The sequence below is a fragment of the Meleagris gallopavo genome, chromosome 21 (assembly GCF_905368555.1).
Source record: "Meleagris gallopavo chromosome 21, MGAL_WU_HG_1.1, whole genome shotgun sequence".
Classification (NCBI taxonomy): Eukaryota; Metazoa; Chordata; class Aves; order Galliformes; family Phasianidae; genus Meleagris; species Meleagris gallopavo.
In genome coordinates, this window is record NC_139424.1 from 9,138,410 (window position 1) to 9,153,190 (window position 14,781).

The 14,781-nt window shown below is 42.3% G+C and overlaps 1 protein-coding gene across 1 annotated transcript in view; it reads left to right on the forward strand.

Annotated features, from left to right (window-relative positions):
- Nucleotides 1-14,781, forward strand: part of KSR1 (kinase suppressor of ras 1) — a 57,785-nt gene that overhangs the window by 11,890 nt on the left and 31,114 nt on the right. The gene's annotated exons all lie outside the window — the stretch shown is intronic.

Here is a 14,781-nt window from a genome sequence, read left to right on the forward strand (position 1 = left end):
TTCTGTTATTAACTACATGAATAACAGTGTTACATGCATTGCTCTGACTCATCGTACCAAATTTCCTAGCTCAGCTGAATGGCTTCTGGATAGCCTATAACATCAGTAGATCAACATGTACTAAGCTCCAGCTTACTGTAATCCTGCACAAATGTATCAATTTTCTGTTGTGATCAGGGACTGTTTCAGACTGTTTCGAGATCAGCTTTGTGAGAAAGCCTCAGCAAGAGAGGATACCAGCCTGCCTACACACAAGTACAGAACAACCAAGTGCGAAATTTGATATAGTTAACTTGCATAATATTTGAAACTAGGCTTAAAAGAGAATGTAAGCATTGTTGGAGTCCCCTCTCCAGTTCTTCTGCCATTGCTGGTTTCCAACCTACGAAAACCTTTAGTCATCTGTACTGAAAGTGTGCTGTGCTCAGAAGGCAGATGCTTTGAGATCAAAAGTTGCAACTTCTCCAGATCCACTACACAAGGACAAAGAACGGTTACCAAGATTGCAAGACCACATGACAAGGACTTTTAATTTACTTCTTCATTCTCTAGAATGGCCAAATCCAACATAGTCTAAGCTAAAAGGAACTGCAGGCAGCCCACCTATTAATGAGAGCATTTCTACTCTGCAGTTTTTCTAACCTCTTCCAAGAAGTAGGTAGGGCAGACTTTCAGAGAAAGTGCTTGGTAGTCCTGGTGTTCCTTAGTATTTGGGAGGCAGGATGAAGGTGGAAATAGGAGAAGAAGGAACTTCACCTGCACTGTACACATTGCACTGTAGTTCTCTCGTGGGAATGACTATCACAGATGGCATGGTTACGAGACAAATGCAGCCTTAGCACTGCTTATCTGGGTCTGGTATATGAAGCAAACTTGTGACAGACTATCTGCTAGTCTCAATGTTCAAACTCAAGTGAAACTGTATGGTACATTGTTTTATAGCCTGGTCCTTCCTTTCAGCTGCTGTGTAACCCTAAAGCTTTTCCCTCTCTCCTCCCAGTGCTGTGTTTGTTGGTTCCATATATATCATCACTGATCTGAGGCTTTGTGCAGCTGCTAGGAGTATGTGCCTTTGCAGCAGAAAGGAGGCTGCTCCACGTTACTGAAAGTGCAGCAGTTTCTCCTTTCCCCACCCCCAGAGTTGACTATTATTTATGCAACATGATCTAACCCAGATCGGCTGGGAGCCGATGGTCCAGAGTTCATTTCCAGTTATTATTGTAGTATGGAGTCAGTCTGGTTAGAGGCACTTGTTTCCAGCACAAAACATATACCCTTTGAGAGCATAAACAAACTCTAGGTCACTTTCACTTAGCTTCATAAAAAAGTGTTTCAGCTAAAAGGAGAAGCAAGCTAGAGTTGAGGCACTGTGAGGAGCAGTCATCTGTTGTAAGCTAAGTAGGGCCCATTCTAGTAGAAAGGAGATAGAAGGACCACTGAGCTCTAAAATAGCAGTGGAAGTTTGCCTTTTTAGTCTCTAGAGATGTACTGTACAGTTCTTACCTTTGCCTCAGTTATATGTTCAAACTCCTCAGTTAGGGCATATGTGAATAAAACATATGCAGAATTACTTTGCTGGGCTGGGGGGGCAGAACTCAATGGCCCAGGCATATCTGGCTATTTCTGACTTTAACGGCAGAGCAATTACACCTGCTGTCACAACCCTGTTCTGGTATGTGGGTGTAGCTGCTCTGGAGCTCAGTCATCCTAGCTACCACTAACCCAGCTAGTCATCTTAACCAATTTTTTGTTTTCTTTTTTTAATCTGTGGTACTACCAGAAATCCTTAATAGACAAGGCTCTGGCTTTGAAGGCTGGCATATATAGAAGCTGCTCTCCTAGACTGGAGATAAGAGGCTAAACTTTGATATTCACAAAGTATTCACTTCTAGCATTGAGTACCAACTTGGCCCTCTGTGCAGCCTTGACAACAGTAAGCCAATTGTAACCATAACCAGCACAGAAACACTGAAGTAGTAAGGAAGCTGGGGTACTTAGACAAAAAAGCCTCCTTCAACTCTGGTCATCTGCATGCTAATACAGGAGTTTTAGATTTGAGACTGAAAAGACTTTGTATGGTTCTGAATCTGTGCTTGGAGATGAAGCTACCTTATGATAATTCACACTCGTTCCTTTGTTCTAGGTAGCAATCTGTATGCTGCTCTGGAAAGCAAGGGGTCAGGCAGCTCATGGAAACCGGTGTCATGAGAGGCTGTTAAATTCAAAGGCAAAGTTTAGTAGGGCAGCACGAGTGGGGAAGGGCTGGCTCTCAGCTGGACAAACAGGTCACACAGGTTCCAGACACCCTGTCCCAACGAAAGCAGAGCACCAAAGCTGCAGGATGCTGTCAGGTAGGAGCAGCACCAATACTTGGTAAGATCAAAGGTTAGCAGTTGAGGCTTCATCAAGTACAACGGTGTTTACGTGTTCTTTAGCAAGAATCCATCATTATAGTTATTAACGTTAATTAAGTTTATCTTACAAAGCACTGTCCCAGTGTCATCAAATGCAGTTTCTAACCCATGATAAACAGCTTTGCTTTTGGTCCTTGATGTAGTCTTTCCTTGCTTTAGGAAGACACCAACTTGGATATCGAGTTCCAACCATTTCTATCCTATTTAGGGAACAGAGGTCACATCCTGCTTTGTCTCTGCAGAGGGAACTCCTACTCTTCCTGTTGCCTCACTCCTGCTCATTTTCCTGCAGAATAGCAGGGAGAGTAGGAAGCAAAGCAACCCAGTCCAGTAGAAAACCTCATACAACACAGTCACAGAAACTCAGTAAGTGAAGAACAGTCTTACAGCACAGTCAAACAGTTAAGTTTTCGCACGTAGCTCACCTCAGTAATTTTAAAAGAATCAGGAAAAAGGCAATAAGTAAAGTCTTTCTGGAACACCATTCTTCTGTTTCATAGCATTTCCCCACACCTCACATTAAACCCAAACTTCTTCAAGTAGTCCTTCATTTTCAATACAACACAGACTCCTTCAGAGGGATGGTCCTGGGGTGTTAGAGAGGAGTTTCTATCTGTAATCTACTGCAGGAAGGTGCCTCCTATGTTTTTGGGTGACAGGCTATCCAGAATGCAGTTCTCCCTTGTTTGCAAATGCATAGAAGTAAGTTTCTTAAACTGCATTAAATCTCACAAATCTCAAGCATTCTGCAGACAGCTGAGTTAGGTGAATATACTAGGAGTGTAAATGAATACTTCTCCACTAGGAAATCAGGAGTGTTTTGAGGAGAGGTCATTCTTGAACTGAGGATACCTCAGGCATAACTGGAATTCCTGTGTTCAGTGTGCTGTAGCACAATTATGAGATGCACTTGGCATGTTGCACGAGGGTTGTTTTGAGGATACTTGCGTGAAGGGAGGTGTGCCTTAGGCTTCCTGGGCTAAGAGCTCAGTGTCCCTTTATGTTGTCTACCCACTTGTAAGAGAAAAGAGGTTAGTCAGCGACTGTGATGTTGTTGGTTCTGAGATGGCAGAAAGGTAACCTGAGGACACATGGTACTGCAGAAAAAGAGGGAGCTGGAAGGATAAACTGTATAGGTTTATGTGTTTATTTACTGAGAAGGAAAGAAAGCTGACCAGGCAAAAATGCGCAGTGTGATTCCCACTTACTAATGGCATATCCAGCCCTAGAGAAAAGAAAACGAAAATTCATACAGTCGATTTTATTTTTGAATTGTTTCATAAACCTTTGGCAGAGCTGAGCTGTGGGTGATCAGCTTTCTGCTTGGTGGCTTATATTTCTGCAAAGGATTTTTCATTCTTGTATTTCCTGCTTTGTGCTCAGTGTGTTAGATGGAGTGTTTAGGAAGCATCCTGTAAAATTTATGAACTGAAAATCTCTGATCTCTAATGCATGGCAGATCACTGCCATTTTTCTTAAATTCTGAAATAAGGAGATGTTGTACAGGTCCAAAATATTTTGAGCAGAGGTGGGGGTTTGGTGTACTTTGGTTTTTTTTTTGACAATCCCAAACTGCAATTTCGTAGTTGGTTTGCTGTTTTAAAAGACACTTTCAGAGAACATGGCAAGTTGCCACATTCCAGTTAAGCAATTTCCTATAGCTGACATTTTTTTAAAAAAGCATGTTGTTTTCTCAGCCATTTCCCTCCTCCGTTTTCACTGGCAATGCAAAAAAAAAAAAACAACAAAACCAACAAAAAAACAAAAACCAAGAACAACCCGCAACACAGAAGCCCCAGCCCCTGTATTAACATTCAGACATTTGAGGAGAATGTTCTTTGGGAAACTATGGAAGGCCAGTGTCTATCAGCAGCGTGCTTTTGTATGTGGATTCATTGCATAACGTAAACATCTCTTCACTGATAATGAAGTGGTAGGCAATGCTTCATAAAATATATGTTGTAAATTAAAAATAATTTATTTTTACATATTTTTTTTGTTTCCGAATGGGTTGTGTATTTAGAAACAGGGTGTGCTGCTAAGCCTGAAGTTTTTCAGTCATTCTGGAGAGAAGTGCTAGCATAGAAAAGTGCATGGTGGGCAGCCAAACTGATTGTGCCAAGTTCCCCAATGCTTTCGTTTCTAAGCCAGACAACAGCATTGTTTGGGTACCAGACAACACAAGCAGGACCTAATCCAGCATTCTGGGGAATCTGTGAAAATTCCAGTATTGTCTGATCACAGCTGAAAAGCTAGTAACAGTCTGCTGCTTCTTATTTGCACTGCTGGATCCCTCAAACATTTGTAGGCCTTCACCAATTTCTGGCCTTGTTACTCCGGAGAAGCACTGTAAAAATGACCTCCAGGACTGTTTTGTACCCCATGTAGCAGGAGGTAGAGAGTACCAGGGCCATTTAGTGTCTTTCATTGCATAGGTGTGGTGCTTTGGTTTTCAGAAGCATCTTGGGAAGGTTAGTATTTTTCATAATGCTTAACATGTTTGTATTCCTTTTGGAAAGATCAAGATGGAATACTGCAAAGGAAAGGAGCCTGAAAAAAACCCACAAATGATCCTGTGTAACTATTAAGTGTTGATTGGCTGCTGTGAACAATCTCAGAACTCAAAGAATGAATTTGTATCCAGCACCCTGAATTGTCAGTTCACAGACAGAAAAATACAACATAGAATCCCTTTGTCTTTGCCAGTGCTCCTTAGGAATGGGTATTTCCATTACAGAATAGCATAGAGACTTGTAACAATGTCTTTTTATTTTCTCATAAGTAGGCATGCTTTTATCTTTTTCTCGTTGCTGTCACTCAGCAGGGTCCTTCCTCTGATACAGTCATCTGAGCAAGAGATTGAGCAGAAATCCTGAACCAGGGCCGCTGAACTTATTCTTCAGTGGATAATCAGAGGAGATACTTCAAGACAAAAGAAATGTAATTAAGCATGTGTAATGCAAATGGGGTGACAAAGGAATACTATGAAGAATGTTTTCTAAGAAGAATGTAGGGCATGAATTGTCAAAGATGTAGAAATTGTAAACACTTTTACAAGAAAGGACTAATGCTATGAAGTCTAATTCTCTTTGACAAAAGTTCTCCTAGTGCAACTCTGAACTTCAACCAGATCAGCAGTATGAAGTTAGGTTTTTTTTACTATTGGTGTAATTATACTAGTATAACTGGGCTTGTGGATGTAGTTGTATCAATTAAGTTTAAATATATATAAAGCTCATTGTATACAAATATATAAGACTGTATAACATATTTCTTGGTCAGAAGGCAAAAGATACAGCATGTAAAGCAAATGTGGCCAGAAAACAAACTGGTGTTTGGGTGGGTGGCTGGCAGTCTAGCTGAGAAGAAGTCAAATGTGAAAAAATTCTTTGGAATTAGGGACAGCATCGTGTGTCATAAGTGCACTACTAAAAGAGAGCAGTTCATTAGAGACCCCGCAGGCTTTCAGGAAGCATTCAGGCTAGCCATGCAAGGTGTCATCCATTGCAGTCTTTGATGAGAGCAGAGGGTGCTTGGTACTTTGCTTGTGATGAGGAGAAAATGAAAGTTCAAGAATATGATGGGAGCCTAGAATTAGTCATTCCCTTCCTGACCTTTCTGAAGGAAATGTCTGGCTTTAAAATTTTGTGCTGTAAATTCTACTCTTTTATCTGTGCTAGGAACTTACATCTCCCTCCCTGTAGAATCAAGGACACTTGAGAGTTATTTTCCATGTATCAAAGTATATAAGCTCTAAACTTGCTGTTGCGGTGGCTCACTTAGGAGCATGCAGGAAATAGGAAGGAGAGCAGGGATCTGAAGCTATGTTCCAGCTGCTTATTCAAGGCTGGTCTTTTGTTGAGGCAGAGAGATGGAAGTCTGATTTGCTCAGGCTCTCCAGAGTTCTATCAGAGCTGTTCTGACAAGGGTCAGTGTCTCGGCTGTGGTACTGCCTTTTGAGGTATAAAAGTCCTGGAAGAGAACGCAGGAAAACTTTTGTACTCTCTTGCCAAAGGCATCATTAGCTCTGCCTAGTCCATTTTTGACAGGCATTTGTTATCTTATTGCTAAAGATCTTGGTTAAGGGCCAAAACTGTGTTGAACTAGGCTTTGCCTAGCCTTAGCTGTTGAGGACAAAACTGATAGTGATATTCTTCCAGGTTGTCACTCAGTTTGTTGGAGCTGGTTGAGATTTGGCTGCAAGTGAACAGAGACTGGATAAGGGAATCAGATTTGATTGAAAACAGAAGATGTTCTGTGTTTGGACAGAAGTTTTCTACATGACAGGTAAAGCCACAAGCCTGCTAAGTGGCACATGCACAAGTCCATGATTGGATGGGAAACCTTAACAGGTCTTCAGGCTGCTTGGAATAATGATGTCCTTTTGCAAGGGTAAGGATTATTCTTTCTGTGCTCCATACGGAAATACAGTTAAGCTTAGTAAATCATGGCTGAGCTAATGTTGCTAGGTGGATGCTAAAAAGAAGTCTAAGCTGAGGGAAGGTTGAGCTGCAGATCTGATGTGGCAGCAGCACGGTTGTGCACAGCAAGCAGTAAATGCAATTCTTGCAGAGCTCTCACAGTCATTCTGCTGCAGTTGCATGGCTTTGGGTTACAGAGGAAGGGGGAGAGCTTTCATTGTTAGTGCACGCTGGGTGTGAAATCTCTGATATTTAAGCAGAGGACTGTGGCTGCAGCTGCATTAGGCCTGTATGAAACCTCCAAAGAGAATCTTGCTATCAGGTACAGGGAACTGGTTGATTGTGCAGTGTCATCTTCCCACTTCCACCCTTAGCTGGGAGTCCTCAGCTGGGTGTTTACAGCTCTTGGTTGTTGGGATTGTGAAAAAGAGAGAAGGGCAGAGAGGAGAGGTGGGATGTGGCCTCCAAGTGACCCAGAAATTATGCTGTCTGCATCATCTAACAAAGGAGAAATAACATACTGTAGTGTTTGGCCAGTGGCTGTTGTGTCAGCCTCAGGCGTGACTGAAGATTCAAAGGAAAATGCACTCATCTGATGTTCCATTTCTCCCCATCCCTCTACCTTTCTGTGTTTTTATTTACTAATTTCTTTTTTTTCCCCCCAAATGTACCTTATGTATACACTTTTTTGCTGGCTTGCACTGGGTCCTGTTCTGCAGGGTTTGTTTAGCAATGCATTGAGAAACTATTTCCTTTTTTTTTTTTTTTTTTTTTTTTTAAGAAAAACTCAAACCAAAAGTTCTTAAGCCACTACAGACATCTGGGTTCTGCAGAAGTGGGAGGTTCTCAGATGTCTCTGCTGTAGCTGCTGCAAGTAAGGCTGGCATGGAGACTCCACGCGCAGATCCTCAGCTGATGCAGATTCTGCGGCTTCCTCACTGTGACCTGCAGCGCAGTGCCGCGGTGCTGCTGTCCCTCAGAGCACTTCTTCCTGTCCTTCCCGTCAGTCCAATTTCCTCTGCTTTTTAGAAGCTCCATAGCAGTCACTGCTGCCGTGATCTGGTGTGGTGAGATCCGAGGACTGAAAAATCTGACCTGTTCTTAAAACTGCTCCTTGATTTGTGCAAACTGTGTTTAATCCTTCTTCCTCTTCCTTTCCTATTTTTAAAAAAGTGATACTGCCTGGGGTCTTGCATGTATGCAGTTGTTTTTGACATTCAAAACAGTGGCACTGTTCTGCAAGCTGTCATTTTCAAAGGAGACTGCGCTCGTGGTCCAGAGTAGCAAGAACTTCTGTACCTGGTGCCTTTGCACTCGTGTAATCACTAGAGGTGGATGGGAGACAGGCACCAGGAAGTGAGTTCTAGCCAGAACTATTGGATGGGCCTCAGTCTGGTACGGGAGTCTGACATGTATGAGAGTTCCTTTTCTCCAATACCATCTCGAATAAATGAATCCACTACCAGCCATTTTGTAATGTTTCATCTGTGAACTTGGCTCTCCTCCTGTATGTCTGGTGAAGATTCATGTCAAAATATTATCCTTTAGTGTATTCAGTTTTGTTGGGGGCAAAATCATATGTGTGAGAAATGAAGTGAATTACTTTTAGGATACAAGTAATTTCCTGAAATGTTTTTTTCCATCTCTTTATTTTGTGTTGTATGTTTTGTCCTTGTGCAGCTCTTGTGCTTGCCTTGAAAAAAGCTGTTTGAAATCCATACTGGATTCAAAGTAGCTTTGAAGTTTATGAGATTTCGACTCACCACCTGAATTCTGTTTCAGCTGAGTTTTCCTAATGAAAGATCAGATGGGAAGGATGGTTTTCTATGCAGTTGAACAATTTTTTTTTTTTTTTAATGAACAGCTTCAGATCAGTTTTACCTGCTACATTAACACGTCATGTTAAAAGACTACAGACCTGCTGTCACCACTTAATCAGGCAGATGTGGTTAAGCCAAGAGGAGGCAGTTCTGGCTCAGTTCTCTTCCTACTAGAGAGAGAACAGTCCATATTGCCATAAGGTATCTTTGTCCTTATGCTCACAACAAATTACTTCTTTGAACTTAGAGGGAAAGGAGAATTTCAGAGTCTTCAGATGCTGCTTGGTGATACCATGATCAGATGATAACAATTCAGATAGCCAGGAGGCATTCAGATGAGTCAGCTGCTTCAGGCAAGCTGAGCTAAGGAACAGCTCGGTGGTAGGTTGGGTGGTACGTAGGAGTTACAAAGACAGTTGGTTTGTTGTTAGTTGAAGAGTTCTGCAAGCCATTGCTTTGAACCAGAACTGTTTAGGATGGTTGACTGAACAGTGGAGCTCATGAGTGCTTGTGGGGTGGGTTGCATTGTGTTTGCAGATCCTCACAGAGCTGAGACTAGACACTGAGTCTTGTGATCCTCCATCCTTCTGCTCCTTGCTCCATGTGCAGTCTGTGGGGTAGACCTCACAGCTGTATCTGTATAATATATTCCTGTATAATATTTCTGCATACCTTGCTCTATAAAGATGAAATGTTTGCTATTAAATTTCCATGGATCAACTCAGTGGCACCTTTCTTCAGTTCAGATGACTTTGAAAAAGTCTCCTGAAGTACACTCACAGACTGCTGGTCTCTGAATGATTTTTGAGATCTTAATCAGTTTCTCACATGATTTCTGAGCATGATTTCAGAGATAAATTTGGCAAGTCAGATTCTGACTTTTTTCGATCTTTTCAGCAGTCAGGTTGCTCCAGATTTTTGGGGTCTGAATTAGGGTTTGTCTATATACTGGCACTGGGGAAAACAGAGAAGAGTCAGCTAAAAGTGTAAAACAAATCCACTTTTCACTGGGTGCCTTTAGATGACTCATCTTGGGTTCCCCAGTGTCCACATGAAGATAAGCTCCAAGATCAGAAGATGTGGTTCCAAAGGCAGAAACGCTGCCCCTCTTGTACTGCAAGGGACACACGCAGTGTTCTGCTGCAGCACGAGCTGCTGTCTGATGCTTTGGTGAGTGCACCGTGCCCTCTGGGTCTGTTGTTGGTAGGTTAGTAGAGGAGTTCCTTCCTGATTATGGAATATAGGTGATTTGCATTTTTTTTTAGCTGCATGTAAGAGCTGGGTCATCCACTGATCCAGTCCTTTTAAAACTTCAGCCACTGGCTTGTTAAATTGCAAGGCAGTAAGTGGAAGTATTGGTGGAAGCTCACATTAGTTGTCTTTCCAAGTGCTGCCAGACTCCATGAGATTTCATCTCAGAGGACAGGAGAAGCGTGAACTGCTGTTTAACATGTGCTTGATTTGTTGATTAATGTCAGCTGTCTACTGTGTACATTTCAGGTCATCTGGAGAAGTTGAAGGTGAGGAAAACATGATAGGTTTTGTGAAAATACAATTTTCTCAACAGTCTCAAACTGCTGATATTCTGAAGCAATCTTGGCTGCTACTTTGGTGTGGTAGAGTCCCTATCAGAGTACCTTTGACTGTCCCCAGATTCTTTAATGTATAATTTCATTCTAGGGCTCAGTTTCCCTTTTTAAAATTGAAAATAATCTTGCTGCACTTGCTGCATTCAAAGATGTGAGCATTAAAACCATTAGAACAAGCTATTTGGATCAACTGCTTTGAAACCAGACTGATTTTTTTTCTCTGTGTATGAGAGTTACATCAGGTATAATGCACTTATCTTTTAGTGACTTCTGAAGTAGGCTGCCATTTTCTAAGTATGAACAAAATGCAGTTCACAAGGTAAGCTCTGAGAGATAGCTGACTCCCAAATGCATGAAACCTAATTTTTTATGTGTGACTCTTAAGGAGAAAGAGAACTGGATGTTCTCACCGTCAACTCCACTAGAGAAGGAGGAGGAGGGCTCTAATGGAGCACGCCCTGAACGCAGCAATTTGCTCCAGCTGCTCCATATCCTGTCTCTGTTCTTCTTCCTTCCCATCTCTGTGGGTTTAAGGCAGTTGGAATATTGCTGCTTCTGTTGTGGGGTTTGCCATTTGTGATGAGTAGGCTGTGCAGTTTGGCAAGCAGGCAGTGAATAGCTTGCTATTGGCTTTATCTCTCCGTCTAGTTTGTGGTTGGAGACCTGCATGTTGTTTGTGGGTTTCTTACGTGCGTCACTGAACCCAGAAGTTTTATTATATTCTCAGAAAAGGGTTTTGCAACAGCTCAGCTATTAAAGCCTAACTGTTCTCGAGTTAAAAGTCTGGGCAGGAAATAACAAAATGAAATCCATCCTAGGGAAGAAGCGTGGTGCGTGTAGGGTGGGAAAAGAATGCAAATATACTATTTATAGGAAGAGGGAAAATCAGTAAATGTGAAGGAGTTATCATGGGAAAACCGGACTTGGCAAACTGAGATACTCAGACTATTTCTTCATTTTAGAGGATTACATTTCTGCTATATCCAGCGATGAAAAGTTTTGTTGAAATCTATGCTACACAGAGTACCTCTCCATGGTGTCCTTTTAGGAGGTTATGCTCTGGGTGAGCCTTCTCAGATAAAAATATTTGAATCCACACTCTTTAAGCAGTGTGAAAGTAACTGAAGGCTGTGCCTGCTGCGGGGAGTTTGTGCAGGCAGAGCTGCCTGCGGGGCAGAACAGAATGGATAATTCCTTTGCTCACAGTCACACAGCAGGTGCCGTGGCTCAGCTCCCTGCAGTCAAGGTCCCATTTTTGATGCGATGCTTCTGGTGTTGCACTGACATGGGTGAGAAAAGCTTTTGCGAGGGATGTGAGAAAAGTGACTGTTCTTCAGCAATATCCTTGTTCAAAGCAGGATGCAGTTCTCACGATATTTGCACTATAATAAGCTTGTGTGGGGCCATATATATAAATATATATATATATTTGGAAAATTTCTTTGACTTAACTTTTTTTTTTTCCCCTAAATAGATTAAGTTCATCCTGCCTTCCACCGTGGTTTTTGGAACAGATTCCCCCACCCCTTCTTATCACAGTCAGTGCTTGCAGTTCCCTGCTTTATACTGGGTCATGTGCTACTTTGAAGGGATTTGCATATCATTAGTGCTGCATCCAACTAAATGTGGCACTCGGGCTTTAGAGACTATGCTGATACCTCATCCTTCTTCCAGGAAAATAGATCTTGCCTGAAGGGAGGTGCTGCACTAAAATAACATTACAGACAGAGGAGCCAAGCTGCTACTTTTACTGGCTGGCATGTCATGGCTGCCTGTACCAGTTTTAAAATCACTTCACCGACCTTTCCCTAGGTGCTCAGCAACCTTGAGGAATACCTGGGAGTGGCAAAGGAGTGAGGTGACCTGGGGAAAGAAGCAATAGCATAAAGCAGCACCCTGGGAATTCTGCTTGCTGTGGCTGACTAGTTTGCCTTTGGCTGGATTTTGTGGTTGCTGTTTGTGTATCAAAGTGCACACAGTCATTGAACCTTACTTGGAATGGCCTCCAGTAAAGAGAATGCTTGGGTGATTTCTGTCATCCCTCTGCTCTCCATGACATGTCAGTTGCAGAGCCTGGAAGCTGTGCTATTTTTGATTTATGCAGGATGACTTTTGGCATACTGGGGGCTATTGAGTAGTCCTCAAACTTCCTGCAAGTTCTTCTCTCTGACTCTCATTAACTGACCTTCCCTTCCCTCTCCTTTCAAACCATTTATTCATTCCTATTGCCTCCATTCCTGCTGTGTGCTTTGTTACCCGGACTTCTAGTTCCCATCCCTTCTGTCAGGGTTTTGATTGTTCTGTTCCTATCCTTACCCACAGCTAATTCCCTGCTTTCTAATCTCTTCTGCCTAATGTCCTCTGGGGAAATAAGTTAGGATGCAAACATGCTATGTTTGGAGGCAGTAAGAGCAGAACCAAGCATCCTGAGTGGAATTGAACCCAAACCTGCTCTCATACAAAGGAGTTTTAGAGAAGATGGGCAAAAATCCTAGGTAGGATGCATAATAACATTCAATCTGAATTGTGGAAAAATTGCTTTGAATGTAATATTTCCAGCTCCTTCCCCTAACATGGGAATTACCTCTACTCCAGATATGCACAGACTTATTTTAATTACAAGGAAGATTTTCAAAGTCACACCATATCTAATGCAGGCCAGCTGGCTGGAGCGTGTCAGACTGTATATTACATAAAGCCAAGGCACGAGGTGAGGAAAAGTACACTGAGTAGCAGAAAAAAACCAAGCAGCTAGCATGAAAATACTCTGCACAGAATCTCCAGGATCATTGTAGACCTGGCTACAAATGGGGGACCTTACTGGATAGATGAAAACACTTGACAGTGAGAAAGCAGGGCATCGTGACTAAGCCAGCCAAGACATCTTGTGTGCCCTGTGTGCACTAGGTTCACTCTGGAGGAACAGAGCATGCATGTTGCAGAGACATCTTGATTTAGAGTTGCATACAGATGAAGGTACAACTGTGCAGGAGGGCACAGCTGACAGCCTGTCTTTGAGAATAAGTACAAGCACACCAAGCTGCAGCAGCGCTCAGAAGTCGCAGTCACACCAGCGCATGGCACTACGCTGAAGGAGTGAGAGCTCACTTGTCCCCAGCTGGTATGGGGACAGGACCACGGCCTGTGAAGCATCATCAGCTCAGTGCTGCGCAGCTGCCTGCAGCAGGGCCATAGCTGTCTGCAAAACCTGCCCTGCACTGCTCTGCAGCACTGGGACTGACTGCAGAAAGCAAAGAATGGAAAAAAGGAAGTGTTATCCTCTCCTCTCTGTAACAATAAGTAAATAAGTACTGAGATTGAGAAAGATTGAGAGAGATTTTCAAGGTAATTTCTGTTAGGTATTATGCTCCAAAGCCATGTTAAGAGTTAAAAAGTTCCTCTGATTTCAGCTGGATGTAAATGCTCCCACATCTTACATGCCTGCCATCAAAGCCTGCATCCAATAGCATCTACTCCTTACTCCCGGTACTGCCAAGGAAGAATTTATATTATCCCAGTATTGGTAGCTCTCCCAGACTGATGAGCATGCCAAAAGCACTGTACTCCATACGGCGGTCATTTTTGAGATCAAATACAATATCCATTTTCCCTCATTTCTTATATATCCTTTATCTAGGGTAGGGGGAAATGGTCTAATTCTCTTTCCCACGTATAACATATAAGTAACATACTGCATTCTTCAGATACAGAGAATAAAAATATTTTGAGCAGAAGCTCAAGGGGAGAGAGATTTTAGTGGAGAAAGAATTTGTGTTTATTTTTTCATTTATAGTCTAATCTTGTCCCAAATGCTACAATTTATTGACTAAGGACATGTTTTCATTTGCAAATCATGGATCAGCTAACTTGCTTTGAGGCACTGTTTTGAAGCTTAAGTCTCCCCCATAGGAATGTGTGACATAGTGAAAAGTCTTTTGAGAGTATTTTGTTTTTGATAAGCAAACATAAAGTACAAATTATTATATTCCTTCTTGTCATTTTTATATTCTGGGCTTGAGATGTCAGTTTCTGAGTAGTGCATTAAGCACGAGATGGGCAATCAAAGTTTTGGAATAAATCTTAAATTTTAATTTTAAGAAGATATTGTTTCTAATCTGATTTTGTAGTAGAAATATTCATCAGATTGCGGGCTTTGGAATCTCTGGGTACACTGGTTACTCCTGCCTCACTGACTTCCTATTCCAAATGAAGGCCAGATGAAAGAGAGTGCAGCAAACATATGGGAGCAATGGGTCAGAGGACAGGGAATCCGGCATGTTACCCTAGCAGTGCCCACAGCATCCAGCATGAGGTTGCATCTATCTGCGCAGTGCTGTTAATCTGAATGTAGTTAATTGTTTCAAATGGCTGGGATGCCCTTTCATATTTTATCGAGATGCCCAGCCGCTCCCAGGACTTCTGTTGATACGGATTTCGCGTTGTGTCCTGCAGGAATGGGCCCTACAGGGTCCTACTGATACAAGCTGTAACAATATTATGAAGCTTGCTAGTGTTTGTTGATGGATACCCTGGCCTG